The following is a 15,134-nucleotide window of genomic DNA, read 5'->3' on the forward strand; positions in this document are numbered from 1 at the left end:
CACCAAACTTGGAGACGCTATTGTTCATTCTTCAATGATGCACAACTATGAAGTGGTCGAAACCGCAACGATATCGTCCTTTAAGTAGGGGACTGTCCTTTACAATCACCAGAAACCCATGCTCATGTTTCCAGCATAATGAGCACATATCTTTAAAAATATTAAATGCCATGTCTGTGTTTACATGATCATCATAAGCGTGACGTAAATTAAGTTCGTCCATGCGGAAAAGTACTATAAAATTCGCGTTATCGCGGAGCAAATGTTTGGGTATACAGCTATATGTCTGACACAGGTATATGCAGTCTACCTTGGCATGTCTGCCCATGGAAAAGTACTCTTTAATTATGCCTTGCTTCTCGCACGCAACATCGTCGAAAATAATCACCGAATTAGGCTTCGCTTCGTCAGGGGGCACCACATTGGTATTATCGTTAAATGGAAAATACTCCACTCCTTCCACCGAGCGTAGAACATTGGCTAAGCGCAAGTACTTTGGCTGTTGTAGTGATTTCGAGTATAGGTACACGTTTTCGAACCGAAGACCGTTTGGTTCCTCTAGTAAACTCAGTAGTACACACGTTTTTCCGCAGTTGGATGGGCCTGCGATTATGCATCGAACAGTTGAGGGTAATAAAGACCCATGTCGCGAATCACAAGCATCTACTTCATCATCATTAGTGATGCATACTGGTAACGACTCGCTCTGTGCTACGAGCTCCATGACACTGAGTGTAAACCTATAAAACAGGCATACTTATAAAGAATACTATCAGTTCGTTGTTATGACTCGAGCAAGAAGGAAGGTACAGAAAGGTGGAGGGTTAATAAATTCTGTTATTAACAAGCTACCAATTGAACTACACCTGCCAGGATATCAATACTGTGGTCCAGGGACGAAATTATCGAAACGACTAGCACGTGGTGACTCGGGCATAAATTCTCTAGACAAAGCATGCAAGCAGCATGATATTAGCTATTCGCAAAGCAATAATCTAAGTGACAGACACATAGCAGATGGTATATTAGCAGACACAGCTGCGCAAATTGCAAAGAATTCAGGGACGAAATTCGGGGAGAAAGTTGCGGCTTGGGGTGTAAATAAAATCATGTGTGTTAAACGTAAACTTGGATCGGGCATAAGACACAAACCTATGAAGAAAAAACAGAATAGGAAAGCACCCATAAAGAAGGGTGGACTGTTGCCCTTTATTTTCCCAGCATTGGCTGCGCTAGGTAGTTTGATTGGTGGAGCTGCAGGCATAGCCAAATCTGTTAACACTGCTAAGAACCAGGTGAAATTGCTAAGTCAAAATGCTCAGCATAATGCTAAAATGCAGGCACTAGCACACATTTCAAAAAACGGGTCCGGCCTCTTCTTGCAACCTTACCCAGTGATGGGAGGAGGAGGAAGGCAGAAACCAAGAAGCAAGAAGAAGGGAAACAAGAAACAATAATAAATAACTTACCGAAACGACCTCTTACCAATGTAGACTTAAAGATAGCAATAAAAAAATTAAAAATTCCCTACTTTAGAGATGTGTTTATGAGGAACAACCTACCAAGAAAACCATGGCATAACGAATGTGCTATTATTAATTTAGATTCCTCTGAAGGCCCTGGAAGTCATTGGGTTTCCTTTAGCAAGAAGGGTCTGAATGTTACATATTACGATAGTTTTGGAGATTTACCTCCACCCCTGGAACTAAGACAATATTTGAATCCATCAAATATAATCTACAACTATACTAGGCAGCAGAGAATGAACTCATGGAACTGTGGTCATTTATGCATACAGTTTCTGCTCTCTGTATATAAGAAACACAAGTGAGAGTTTAGGCTCACAGTTCAAAAACGAGGGAAAGTGGCACCACATAGAGAGACGTAATCGTATAACCTGAAATGTCGATTACGTTAATACTAACGGGAAACAGTTCGGAACTATGTTCCACACACTTTCCTCCATTGGAACTTAGTGGTGGAGAGTGGGAAATGGCTCTTGTCGACTTTCACAGCTATAATAGCATTCCTAATGTACATGAAACAAACCATTATTTTCGTTATATCTTAAAGGGTGAAGAGCAGTCCCACGAGCTGATTCTACCAACAGGCAGTTATGAAATTGCGGACATTGAGATGTATGTGAAACAAAAGCTACCAGCTAACATCATCTTCACACTAAGAGGCAACCCCAACACACTACAGTGTGCAATGTATAGTGATGCAGCAATAGATTTTCGTGCAAATGATACTCTACGAAGCATGCTTGGCTTTGAAGCTGGAATCTACAAGGAAGGAATAGTACATGAATCAACACTGGCTGTGAATATCCTTCCAGTGAACGTCATACGTATTACAACCAATATCGTCGGCAACAGTTTTCTCAACGGAAAGGTAAACAGCACGCTACATGAGTTTGCTCCACTTGTACCACCCGGATATAAAATAACGGAACTACCAAAAAGTCTCATTTATACTCCAGTCACCGTCAAGAGAATACAGGAACTGATTGTGCGGGTTGTTGACCAGGACGGTTACCTAATTAACTTTCGAAACGAACAAATCACTTTACGTCTACATCTGAGGAAATATGGGCGTGAAATACTTTAATCTGTATAAAGGTAGGGGAGTGACGAAACCTAGAGTCAGTGGATCACGAGACCTCAAGCGACTAACACGTGTAAACGTACGCTTACTTAAGAATTTGGGGTATAAAGTTAATCAAAATGGCCGATAGTATTTTAGAAATTGAACAGCCGATACAATACGATGATGACATTACCAAAAGTGAATACCATTCTTATAGGCCATTCCTACATGGTCCCTATGAAGCAAGCTCTGAGGTAAGAATTTCAATACAAAATGCTGATATCTACACTCTAATCTCCAAGAGCATTCTACGCATACGTGGCACTTTCACCAAGGCAGATGGTACAGCACCGGATAATGCAAAAATTATAAACAATGGAATAATGCATATGATGAGTCGGATAGCATATGAGCTGAATGGTGTTCAGATTGATGAGTGTCGAGATGTGTGGACTGTATCTACCGTGAAAAACTACTTGTCACGCACAAGTGATGAAAATGGACTTAGTGAAATGTCAGGGTGGAGTCTCGAAGAGAACTACAGCCTTCCTGTTACTGCAGCTGGACAGTTTGAGATTTGTGTGCCACTAAACCATCTGCTCGGATTCGCAGAAGACTATAAGCATATTATCATAAATGCAAAGCAAGAGCTAGTGATAGTATTGGCAAATACATTTACTAATGCCATTGTAGATGTAAGTGTCCAACCACAACAAGTGTCATTAACTCTAAATAGCTTCGAATGGCTTGTTCCACAGATCACTGTTTCACCATCCCAAAGAACACGGCTTCTTCGACTGGTGGAGAAGGGAAAAAATATCGACCTAGCTTTTAGATCGTGGAGCATAGAATCATATCCTAGTTTACCACATGCTCAAACAATTTCTTGGAATGTGAAATCGAGTTTTTCCACAGAGAAGCCACGGTATATAATCGTAGCATTTCAAACTGCTAGACATAACACCATTAATGCTGATAAATCGAGATTTGATCACTGCGACGTAAAGAATATCAAAGTATACCTCAACTCAGAAAGCTACCCCTACATTGATTTAGAAAACAATTTCACTAATGGATATTACTTACTTGCATATAATATGTATGCAAACTTCCAGTCGAGTTTCTATGGACGGCAATGTGCACCGCTTTTGACTCCTCAAAGTTTCAAAGACAGAGCAACTCTGTTTATGTTTGATGTATCTCGCCAGGATGAAAGGATTGCTTCAAATGTAATAGATTGCAAAATTGAAGTTACAACTTCAAGGAACATCCCTGCTTTAACTCAAGCCTTTGCGATTATACTACATGATAGACTTGTATCGTATAACCCAAGAGACAAAACTGTTAAAATATTACTTTTGATGCCATGCTCAAGACTACCCAAGTTCGGTTGGACCTGCTCACAGATTATGACATGCATTTATTTGTTGAGTCAGGCATCCGAGGTGGGGTGGCACAGTGCATGAAAAGGCACTGCGTGGCAAACAATGCCTATGCACCTGAGACACACAACCCCACCAAACCTTCATCGTCTCTTGCATACCTAGATGCCAACAATTTGTACGGTTGGGCCATGTCTTGCCCTCTACCACACAGTGACTTTCAGTGGAGCAATGATACGAACATTGATTTTACCAGCATACCTGATGATAGTGATATTGGCTACATTGTGGAGTGTGACGTCGAGTATCCAGTAGAATTACATCCGTCCCACCGGGATCTACCCTTCCTTCCTAGGAATGAGTGTCCTCCCAATTCTACCCAATCTAAACTTCTCACCACTCTCTCCAACAAATCCCACTACGTTATCCATTACATTAACCTCAAACAAGCAATTTCCCACGGTCTCCGCCTAACTCATATCCATAGACTCCTACATTTTCGTCAGTCAGCATGGTTGCAGCCATACATAGCATTGAACACTGGAAAACGACAAGCCGCACAGAACGACTTTGAGAAAGACTTTTTCAAACTAGCTAATAATGCTACTTTTGGGAAATTGATGGAGGCGAAACGTAAGAGGCAAGCAATGGAGCTGGTGTGCTGTGAAGAGCGCCTCCGCAAGCTTGTGGCTCGCCCCACCTTCAAGGACTACACAGTCTATGATCAGAGTCTGGCACTGGTGCACCTTCAGCACGAGAAAATAATGTTCGACAAGCCAATATATGTTGGATTTGCCGTTCTTGACCTCTCCAAGACTTTGATGTACCACTTCCATTATGATGTGATGAAACCCAGGTATAATGATAGGCTTGAGCTAGCCTACATGGATACAGACAGCTTTATTTATCAGATTGATACTCATGATTTCTACTCTGATTTGCAGTCTGACCATGCACTGTTAGACCACTTTGACATGAGTGGTTACCCTACCAACCATGTCCTGCACTCTGCGACCAATTCTAAAGTAATCGGGAAATTCAAAGATGAGTGCTGTGGCCGACCCATGACAGAATTTATCGGCTTGAGGGCTAAGCTGTACGCCCTAAAGTGCAGTGACATTGTAACCAAGAAGGCCAAAGGTGTGCAAAGGTCTGTGATTAAAAACCGAATCACTTTTGAGGACTACCTGCGTACACTACACCAGGAGTCTACATTGCGTGTAAAAGTGCGATCTATACGCTCCTACCACCATGATATCTATTCCGAGTGCACCAACAAACTAGCACTTACTTGGACAGATAACAAAAGAGTTATCCAGGATGATGGTATACATACGCTACCCCATGGCTACGTTGGGTAATGGAGGCTTATCACATGTATTTATACATTTTTTATTTAGGCCTTCTCTTCCCCGTCCTCTTTGCTGTCATCTTTTGTTGTTGTAATTAATGCTGGGAAGTATGTTTCAGCGATGGTTATTTTTCCCTCAATGTTTGCACATATTTACCCTCCCCTTGTGTTCTTATGGGAATTGTTTTCATTTTTCAGCTTCGTGGGGGGGGTAACACAGCCAGGCATGGCACTTGGGATAATGTAATCGGATGGATGGTTTGTTTGTTACAAACAAATGAAAAGCCATTCCCTTGCATTACTCCTCTGGTTCCATGCTTGCCCGGTGCCAAGTCCGGGTAAAATAGTGGAGGCATAATTTCTAAGTAGTGTCGAGATGTAGTATAGTGGTTCCAAACTGACTACAATTGCTACAACTGTCTGCCACTACGAGAAGAAGAGAGAGAGACTCTACACAACACCAATATTTTATAAATACTCTATCATATTTAATAAACATACATTAATAAATAATAATAATAATATGGCTACAGGTTCCAAACTTATCTCGACTGGTTACACATTGCATAACACTTGTAGGTTTTTAAATTCAAACTTGGCACCATCCGGCGACAATACCTTGAATTAAAGATGGCCGACAGTGGTGCCATCCGGTAGCGACTTTATGAATTAAAGATGGCGATGGTGGCGCGCTCCGGCGGTAACTTTAAGAATTAAAGATGGCGATGGTGGCACACTCTGGTAGCAACACTAGGAACTAAAGATGGCGATGGTGGCGTCATCTGGTATCGATTGTATGAACTAAAATATGGCGACGGTGGCGCCATCTACCAGCCAACTTGAGAACCAAGATGGCGGCGCCTCTGGCAACTAATTTTTGAATTTGGCGCGCGATACTAGCGACATCTACCAGCCAACTTGAGAACCAAGATGGCGGCGCCTCTGGCAACTAATTTTTGAATTTGGCGCGCGATACTAGCGACATCTACCAGCCAACTTGAGAACCAAGATGGCGGCGCCTCTGGCAACTAATTTTTGAATTTGGCGCCATCTGGTAGTCTGTGCTGGAATTAAAGATGGCGATGGTATAATAATAATTTGAATTTCATGCATTTGGGAAGGCAAAGACACCCTCCCCCCTTTTATCATAAAACTTGACGTCAGTACGTGGCATATATAGATTATTTATTCCACCATATCCCAATTGGTCTCGTGGTCTAGTGGTCAAGGTGTCCGCCTCGTAACCACGACATCCTGGACGTTTTCACGTCCCATGGATCGAATCCCAGCCTCGTCACTGAAATTATTTTAGTTAAAGAAAAAAAATAAAATAATCCCTGCTGCTATCTGGTGGCGACCAACAGAACTATATGACGTCGCAAGATGGCTGCCTCCAGCAGACGGAAACAAGATGGCGGCCTGCAGCAGACGAAACAATATGGCGGCCACCAGCAGACGAAAACAAGATGGCGGTTGATGTTTACATCGAATTTTAAAGTTCGAAAAAAAAAATTCAAATCCAAGATGGCGCCCGTGACACAAAGTGCAACGGTGACGTCATGATTCGAAGTTGGTGGAAATTTCTAGAAATACAAAATGGCGGATGGATTAGCATGGATTGGCATACAGATTAGCATGGATTAGCATAGATTAGCGTAGATTGGCATGGATTAGCATAGATTAGCATACGGATTGGCATAGATTGGCATAGATTAGCATAGATTAGCATAGATTGACAAGGTCAAGGTCAAAGGTCATGATGACGTCATCCAAGATGGCCGCCGATGACGTCATCCAAGATGGCCACCGATGACGTCATCCAAGATGGCGGGCTCCTGGCTCCTGCGCCTGTGCTTGAACCCCCCATTTCCAACTACTGCCGAATTATACAATTTATGTAACTGTAACATTAAAGGTAATATGTATCGTAGCAACATTTTCACTCACCAAAAATTCGGAAAACATTTGATGGAATGAACTAGGTACTACTCAACGAAAGAATAATTTAAAAAAAAATAAGTATTCGTCTGTCAACCCAGAATGTAGTACCCAGGTTCACAAAGTACGAAAGTCATTATGACTAATTACGTATAGTCACTGCAGTATCAGTGTTTTGATTCCTCCACTGAATTACAGCCAACGCGAAAAAAGAGAGCACGTGAGATGAGTGCTTCCTGTACGAATATTGTACTTGACTGGGATCTTCGTCACATGATCATTCACATAAAGCTTGGACGGATCGGGTTGTTCTTGATGACATGGGCTCCGGAGTGTTCGGTACTGGTTCGGTGCCCGTAGTTTCAAACATCCCAAGAACAGATCATGGCCCAAGAGTTTCTATCTTCTCGCTAAACGGTCATGGACCAAGGTATCTGGTCGAGTTATTCTAATGGTTGATACATTTCCTGTTTAGGAGTAAAAGGAATTGCTCGCCTCCAGAAGAAACTTCCATCTTTGCGATTAACATATCAATGCTCTGTAAGGGAACTTAACACCTAAATTGCGTCATCTTTGCGCGCGCGCGCGTGTGTGTGTATTCTCTGAGTCTTCTCTGAGTTCGTCGCTCCTCCGGCATAAAATAATGTCCCAGTTTCAATGTTATATTATAACATTTAAATTTAAACTCTTTACAACAAATCATACATCAAATTGAAGATGAACTAATCTAGATTTTCTTACAAATGTTCAATATGTGCACCTTTAGTTATACGGCACACATCAACTTAAAGTCAAATTATTACTACAATTTGGTTATCAAGTCCGGGGTAATGAGTAATGGAAGCAATAGCCTCTTCAGTTCTGTGTCTCAAATCTGGCAAAGCATTATGTAGGGATGGAACGTAGACACGATTTTTTATAAACCCCCAAAGGGGAAAAAATCGTATGGCGTTAGGTCAGGTGAACGTGGAGGCCAGCGAAAAAGAGCTCTGTCGTCTCTCCCATTACGATCAATCCAACGGTCAGGGACATAGACAGTTAAAAGTTAAACTAAACTCTTAGCACATGGCAGAACACAAAACGCTTTACGCGCAGGAGTCACCATTTTGCGTAGGTGGCCTTGATCTTTGTGTTTTGTGTCATATGTTACCAGCTGGGCAGGAATTCCCCGTGTCTGGTTTCAAAATGACCAGTTTTACTTGACTAATTGTTACATAAATCAAATTAACCTCCAAAGGTATTTTGGAGTTATGGTTTGCTCTATTATTCAACTTATGTTAACGAACAGCAGTGTTCTAGATGTACTACTGAGGCCCAAGTATGAAATGTTGAATTTGAAATAAATTATTTTAAAATATTGAGAATCCTTCCCTCACGTGAATAAAAGAAATTCCGAGTGCAGGTAGTTCATTATACCGTCAAAGTCCGATGAGAGCAAATGTTAAGTTTTCATAGTATATGCTGTCCAGACCCCAGGAGTGCCTGGCTGGAGGCTCTACGGGCGACCAGTCGCGACTGCGGCTCGGGCCGATGTTCTGATTCCTGATGATCCTGCGCGCGTCGGAACCAGAAGGGGAGAGCACCCCTGAGTGGCGGAAGAGTAACTGGGCTAGGCTGCGCTGGAAGGTTCTAGATGCTCTCCGCCTACCCGGGCACACACACGGTGCGCACAACGCGATTTCAAAACTACTCAAGATATCCAAGTGGGGTCTATTTACGAAAAGCATTTAAAAATTCGCTGAGGGCCTAAAAGTACTTCCGATTTTGGATTAATTTTTCACAGCTGTATTTTTACTAGAGTTAAAATGGCTAAAACGCGTGTTTTGAGAGTAATTTTTAAGGCATAAAACAACCGGTACCGATTCTTGAAAGCATTTAAGGGTCTTGCATTACACCTTTCCCTTTATTTCTATGCCATTTAATGTTACGATCACCGCTCAAGTTTCACAGCTGTCCTATGGGCGACGAGAAGACCGCGCGCCAGTTCACAGCGATACCGCGCTAGGAGCACCAGCGAGTGTCGCGCTTATCATCCCGCATCACTAACACGCATACACCCCGACTACACGGGCCCCTTAAGGGGGTGTGAGCCGTTAGGTATCGATATGTAGGTAGCAAGTCGAAACGAGTCGCAGTTATGAAGTCACTTGGATGTTAGTTGGTGACAGTTGTCATAAGTAGTATTTAAATAATATTTAGTAAGTTATATGGGTCAATTTTAGTACTACACTAAGAACTCTCAGCACTTCCTCTCGAAACATAAGTTTGTTTTCGTTTGTGAGCTTCAAATTATCGAATGTAAATGTTTATTTCGTAATTTTAACTACTGTTCAGTTATTTTAAGTATTTTTTAAATAGTAAATACTATAAATTTCTATAATTTGTTATTTTGATTCATTTGCAGATCAAACGTCTTGTGGAGGGCATAAACTTACCATGCTCGTTGATGTGTTTGAATAGTTGCTGACCCCTCGCTCAAGTGCTCTATTGCCACACACTGTTAAAAGTTCCGTATTATTTCTCACATTTTGAGGTTCATTGCTGATTAATAGCGTTTAAAGACGTCTGACCAATTAAATTATTTATGGAATCACTATCTTCAACCACTCTACAGTACAAAAATTATTAAAGTTGTGTTCACTGAGTTTGAAATACAACATTCCGTAGTAAGAGAAATTGGCGAGTTAAATAAATTTCTTGAAAAACCAAATTAGCTTTGCAAGAAATGTGCTTACTAGTATTACAAACTTTACTTGTATTGTAATTCATATCTTCTATTCGCCTATACATATAACAATGATACAAAATTATATTAAAATTTATTCTCGAAACTATAGCTCAAACATTATTAAGTTATACCAGGGTGTTTGAAGAAAAACATACAATTAATGTGTACAGAAACAAAACTACAAAATTTGTTGCCTAAAACAATCCAAACATTTCCACGAAGAAATGTCTGGGCAAGTTATATATTTTTTTTTTCAGTCCATGACACCTACATTTCTTGCAGCCTCTAGAATGTCCTGCCTGAATATTTAAAATCTTATATAGATATGTTTTATGGACAAACTTAATGCATTTGCTGATAAAACAAAATGAAGTTACGGTTTTTTGATTATCCCTCGATCCCTTTGTAAGTGGGTACCTATTTTAAGAACAGTAGTGACTTGTTTATAGGCCAATATATTTGGTTTATTTATTTTAATAACTGTTTTTATAGTTTTGGTTATTAATTAAATATAACCGGAGTCATAAAAGTACTGCACAACAATTTATGTTAACATGTTTGAATATTTTACGTAACATTGTGTAAAATCGTAATTTTAATACTTTATTTAAAGAAAACTTGTTTTTCATAATTGTTATTATACTTGTAATTCTGACAGACTAAACACTTTGTGACTAAGAGTAGTATGTTTTGGCCGATATTGGCACTGGCTTCTAGATGTCGTTCCGACCGCCATCTTGGATTGTGACGTCACAGCAGCCATTTTGGTGTCAAAGTTTCTCAAAATTCCTATAAATTTCCCTATTTTGGGGAAAAATTCTCGTTTTGAGGAAAAAATTCTCATTTTATTCCCCAAAAATGCTAGTGGTTTAATCCCCATTGAAGCTTAAATTACCCATGAGCAAGGGAAGCTTTGACCTTGATTTTGACCTACACCGCCATCGTTGCCAGTTTCGTTACACCTCATCTTGAAAATTTGTAAATAATTTCCGATTTTTAATAAAACCTTTTTTGAAAAATTATAAAAGATTTTAGTTAATAATATTTTAATAAATATAAACCTCCACCATATTGTATTCTGGAAAATTTAAATTAACGTTACGCCCGCCATCTTGGGATCTAGAACGCTGTACTTTTCATCACAGTTGTCATCTGGTATGTGTATGACGTCTTCGATGCAATTTTCGTTAGGGCCGCCATCTTGAAAATTCGATATTATTATCATCTTTTAATGGGAAAAAGTTAAAATTAAGAAAATTTAATTAATAAATTTGTAATATTAAAAACCTCCACCATTTTGAAAAATGTCCGCCATATTAAAATATGACTATTATTCGATTTTAATGAAATAATTTAAATAATTTAAATGATTCACTTTTATTCATAAAAGTATGCAATCATTTCATCAATGTTTTGTTATGACGTCACGTTAAAATAGCGTCTGTAAACCGACTTTACAGACAACCAATTTTTATGGAATTATCACTATTTTGTATGGATACAAAGAAGGAGTGAAATAAAATCTACAATTTAATTGATAAATTTACTTTTATGTGCACTCATTAATTCAAATGTTTATTACTTTAACGAAGAGATTATTTTAACTATAACTTTTATACATGTTTGCTATTAAACTTCAAGATCGTCGAGAATGTTTTGCGCTTTTTCGCAATTACACATTTAACGACGAAGTTTGTTCGTCGTGAAATTAAACGTAGAATTTAATAAAAAAATACCCTTGCAGTTAATAAATTAAGTATTAGTAAGTTTAAGAAAGAATTTCGGCTTTAATCTCCAACCCAGACGCTCGTGGTGCGCTGGCGCCGAGATTAAAATTCATCGAGAATATTTTACTTTTTATGTCTTCCAGTGCTCAAAATGATATGCAATTGTGGCCCCGGGCACGAAATTTTTATTTATAATTCATTAATAATAACGCCCCTCGCGATAAAAAAAGGAAAATATGTATTAACGAGTGCCTGGTTGCCGCAGAAGCGGGTAGATAGCGCGATTCGTTCGGTTCGCGTCCGTCACCATAGATGGCAGCACCATAGGGGAATAATATTATTTATTTTTTATAATACGATTTTATAACAAATACGCATTCCAAATACACCAAACTTATTTATAATGTGTTACAATATTTTTCTAAAAAATTGTGCAAAAGATCCCGGGTGTAATTTGAATTATTATGTGTAATTGTAAAACACCTTTGTTCGTACAAAAACGTATTTGAAAATTCAACATTTAGTTTTAAATAACAGTACCGATTGAGCTGAAAATCGGTGGACGATCTTTAAATTACATAATATTAATAATTCAAACGATGCAAACATGATTGAAAAGTCAAATCGATGATTGTACCAATCGAGTGGAAGAGATATGCGGCGCAGGCGTACAATGAGCGTAACAGGACACATCGTAGTGGGAAAATGTGCGTTACGGGACACTTTTTCGTGCGTGCAGCCGGAGTTCATCGATTTATTAGATGTTAAGTCAAAAACTATTAATCGACAACGATTACGAACAGAAATCCGTTTCAAATGCAGACGATACCTACGAATACAATGTAAGTCAACGTAAATAATATAGCTGCTTTCTCGCCCATTTTAATTGGATGCAATTAAAGACCACTAATTCAATCATAAAACGGATATAACTTAACCTGTACGCTGACGAGCACATGGTTAATTTATGTCTTAAGTTTTTCAATCGTAAACTCACCTTTAACAATTAGATAGAAAAACAAACCGAATCATAGCTAAGTAAATGCTCATATATTTACTTATAATGCTTACACACAACACATTATATATATATTATATATATAATGTTTTTTTGTCCCGTGTTCCTATACCATTCATCCGATTACGATGAAACTTTGGTCAGTTGTTATGTGCATGCCGTTTTTTTTCCCTAACCTAACTAATTACTAAGTGTATTTGGGAGGGGTCTGGGTAGGGAAGACTCTAGGTGCTTCTCAGGCCGAAGCCTATACGCTCTAAGCATGCAGGTTATGAACCATGCAGGAGAGGAAGCATGCATCATGTGCTAGGAGGGGATTGGCCAGCCATGGCAACGTTTTAGCCATGACTAACTCCCCTCACTGACTATTCTAGACTATAACTAGATAAGATGGGCCCAGGTAAAACCTGCATAGACACAGGGAAAACCCTGGGCACTGACATGCGGGATGCAAAATTTCATGCATTAATTACAAGCAGGTTGGTTCATGCCCCGCGAAGGTTTCTGAATTAGTACAACCATTTTACAATAGATGCGCGCGAATCGTTTCAACAAATATGTGTATTTAATATAATTTAGCGGCAGTTCGTGTTTTCGGTGTACGAGTGTGCATGCATGACAATTGATTTAAATATAATAGTGATAGATAAAGATAACGGGAGATAAAAATAAATGACTTATATAAAGAAATGAGAAAGATTGAGAATGGGTGATGCCTTGTATAGCTTGTGTGTACCTACTTGAAACAACTTACAAAAACAAAAATTGAATTGAGGCAATGATGCAATGCATGCAGAGCATTAGCTAGTTTAAAATTAATTAATATTGTATTTTACAGGCGAAACATTTAATTTTCGGAGCTAGAACAATCTGTTTAATAAAATTTCATTCTCATTCCAGTTTTCAACAGTGCAATAACAGTACAAATGTTCACTCTCAACCATTTCAACACATAACTTTATGACGAATGATCAGCAAAAAAATTACTGTAATGTTTGTATTTTTTTGGCAGTCTGACAAAGTAATTTATTTTCAACCAGAAGGTAATGTTTCGTTATTTGATCATTTATACTAAAGTATAATAGTAGTGGAAGTGGGCGTGATATTCAGGAGCATACGCAAAATTTTATTTTTTTTGTTAAGTTGGGGGGGGGGGGGGGGGGGAGAGGAGGGATGAGATAGAACCACTTTGCCCGCTGTTCGCTTTCTAATCAGTTCCTTTTTTGGGTGGAAAGGCTACATTTATTTGGGGTTTGGGAAAGCGGGGTGGGAGTGTTGTACATCCCTTATCTCCCTACCATCTAAATATGCCCTGGTGGCAGTAATAATCTACTTTAATACAAGGACAACTCTATTTTTAACTATCTTTCCCACGTTGATCCAAAGTTACTTACTATGGTAAATCAACAAACAAAATCACAAGAAAATAAATTATTTTCAAGTGAATTATCTTTACAGCCTGTACGTGTCAAGGCAATAACTCACTGCATAACATGACGTGAAACTTTCAGGAGCATTGAACTCAATGGTGGAAAGGTATTGGGCACCCCTCCCCTCGCGTTAGTGATTTTTTGAAATGCAAAATGAGTAATTTTAGTGACTATAAAACCAACTACTGAGCTGCATTTTTAGTTATGCTGGAAACAACCATGTTTTCTCTTAAAAAGTCCAACAATGTTAGTGTAATTTAAAGTTTAGTTTTATAGTTCCAAATACATTACTGAATTGTTAAGTTTCACTTCTGATCAGTGTGGTGGTCTTGAACTATTTTTTTTTTTTAATTTTCACTACTACAATTTATATTTAAATCAGTAGCACTTAACGTTTTATGATTAGGATCGATAAATATAAGTAAAATTTTAGTTCTTTTTTAATAGAAAACCTCAAATCTAACATGTTCCTGTACTACTCTACCATTTCCTAAATAGTAAATGATTCAATACCACTCCAACAATAAAAACATGGGCATATAATGAACTAATTCATGCAAAATTATAATAGGCGCACACAGCATGGCATAATGCATAACAAAATTTTTTTTGCAACCTCTCAGGTAACCCCAGTTTTATGTTTGGACCTGTGTGCTAATGTCAGAGAACAGTTAGCTGTTATGTTGGAAACAGTGTTTTAGTACACATGAAATGTGTTTCTCTGAAACTTTAGAAATACCTACTCCTCTTCATTTGAATATTGTACAATCAAAGAAAGCAACTATCCTTAGGTACGTACCTACTAAAAATTCCTTAGATTCATTTTGCTTACTGTTTCAGAGTAAAATATGACTAAATAAATTTTTTATTTGAAGTTATAATTCTTTAGTCACACTAAAGAAAAAGGAGTGAATTTTTACAATGCACACACCCCATGCAACACATTTTCACAGGAAGATTGCGGACCCACA

Source organism: Bacillus rossius, chromosome 1 (genome assembly GCF_032445375.1).
Source record: "Bacillus rossius redtenbacheri isolate Brsri chromosome 1, Brsri_v3, whole genome shotgun sequence".
In the NCBI taxonomy this organism is placed as follows: Eukaryota; Metazoa; Arthropoda; class Insecta; order Phasmatodea; family Bacillidae; genus Bacillus; species Bacillus rossius.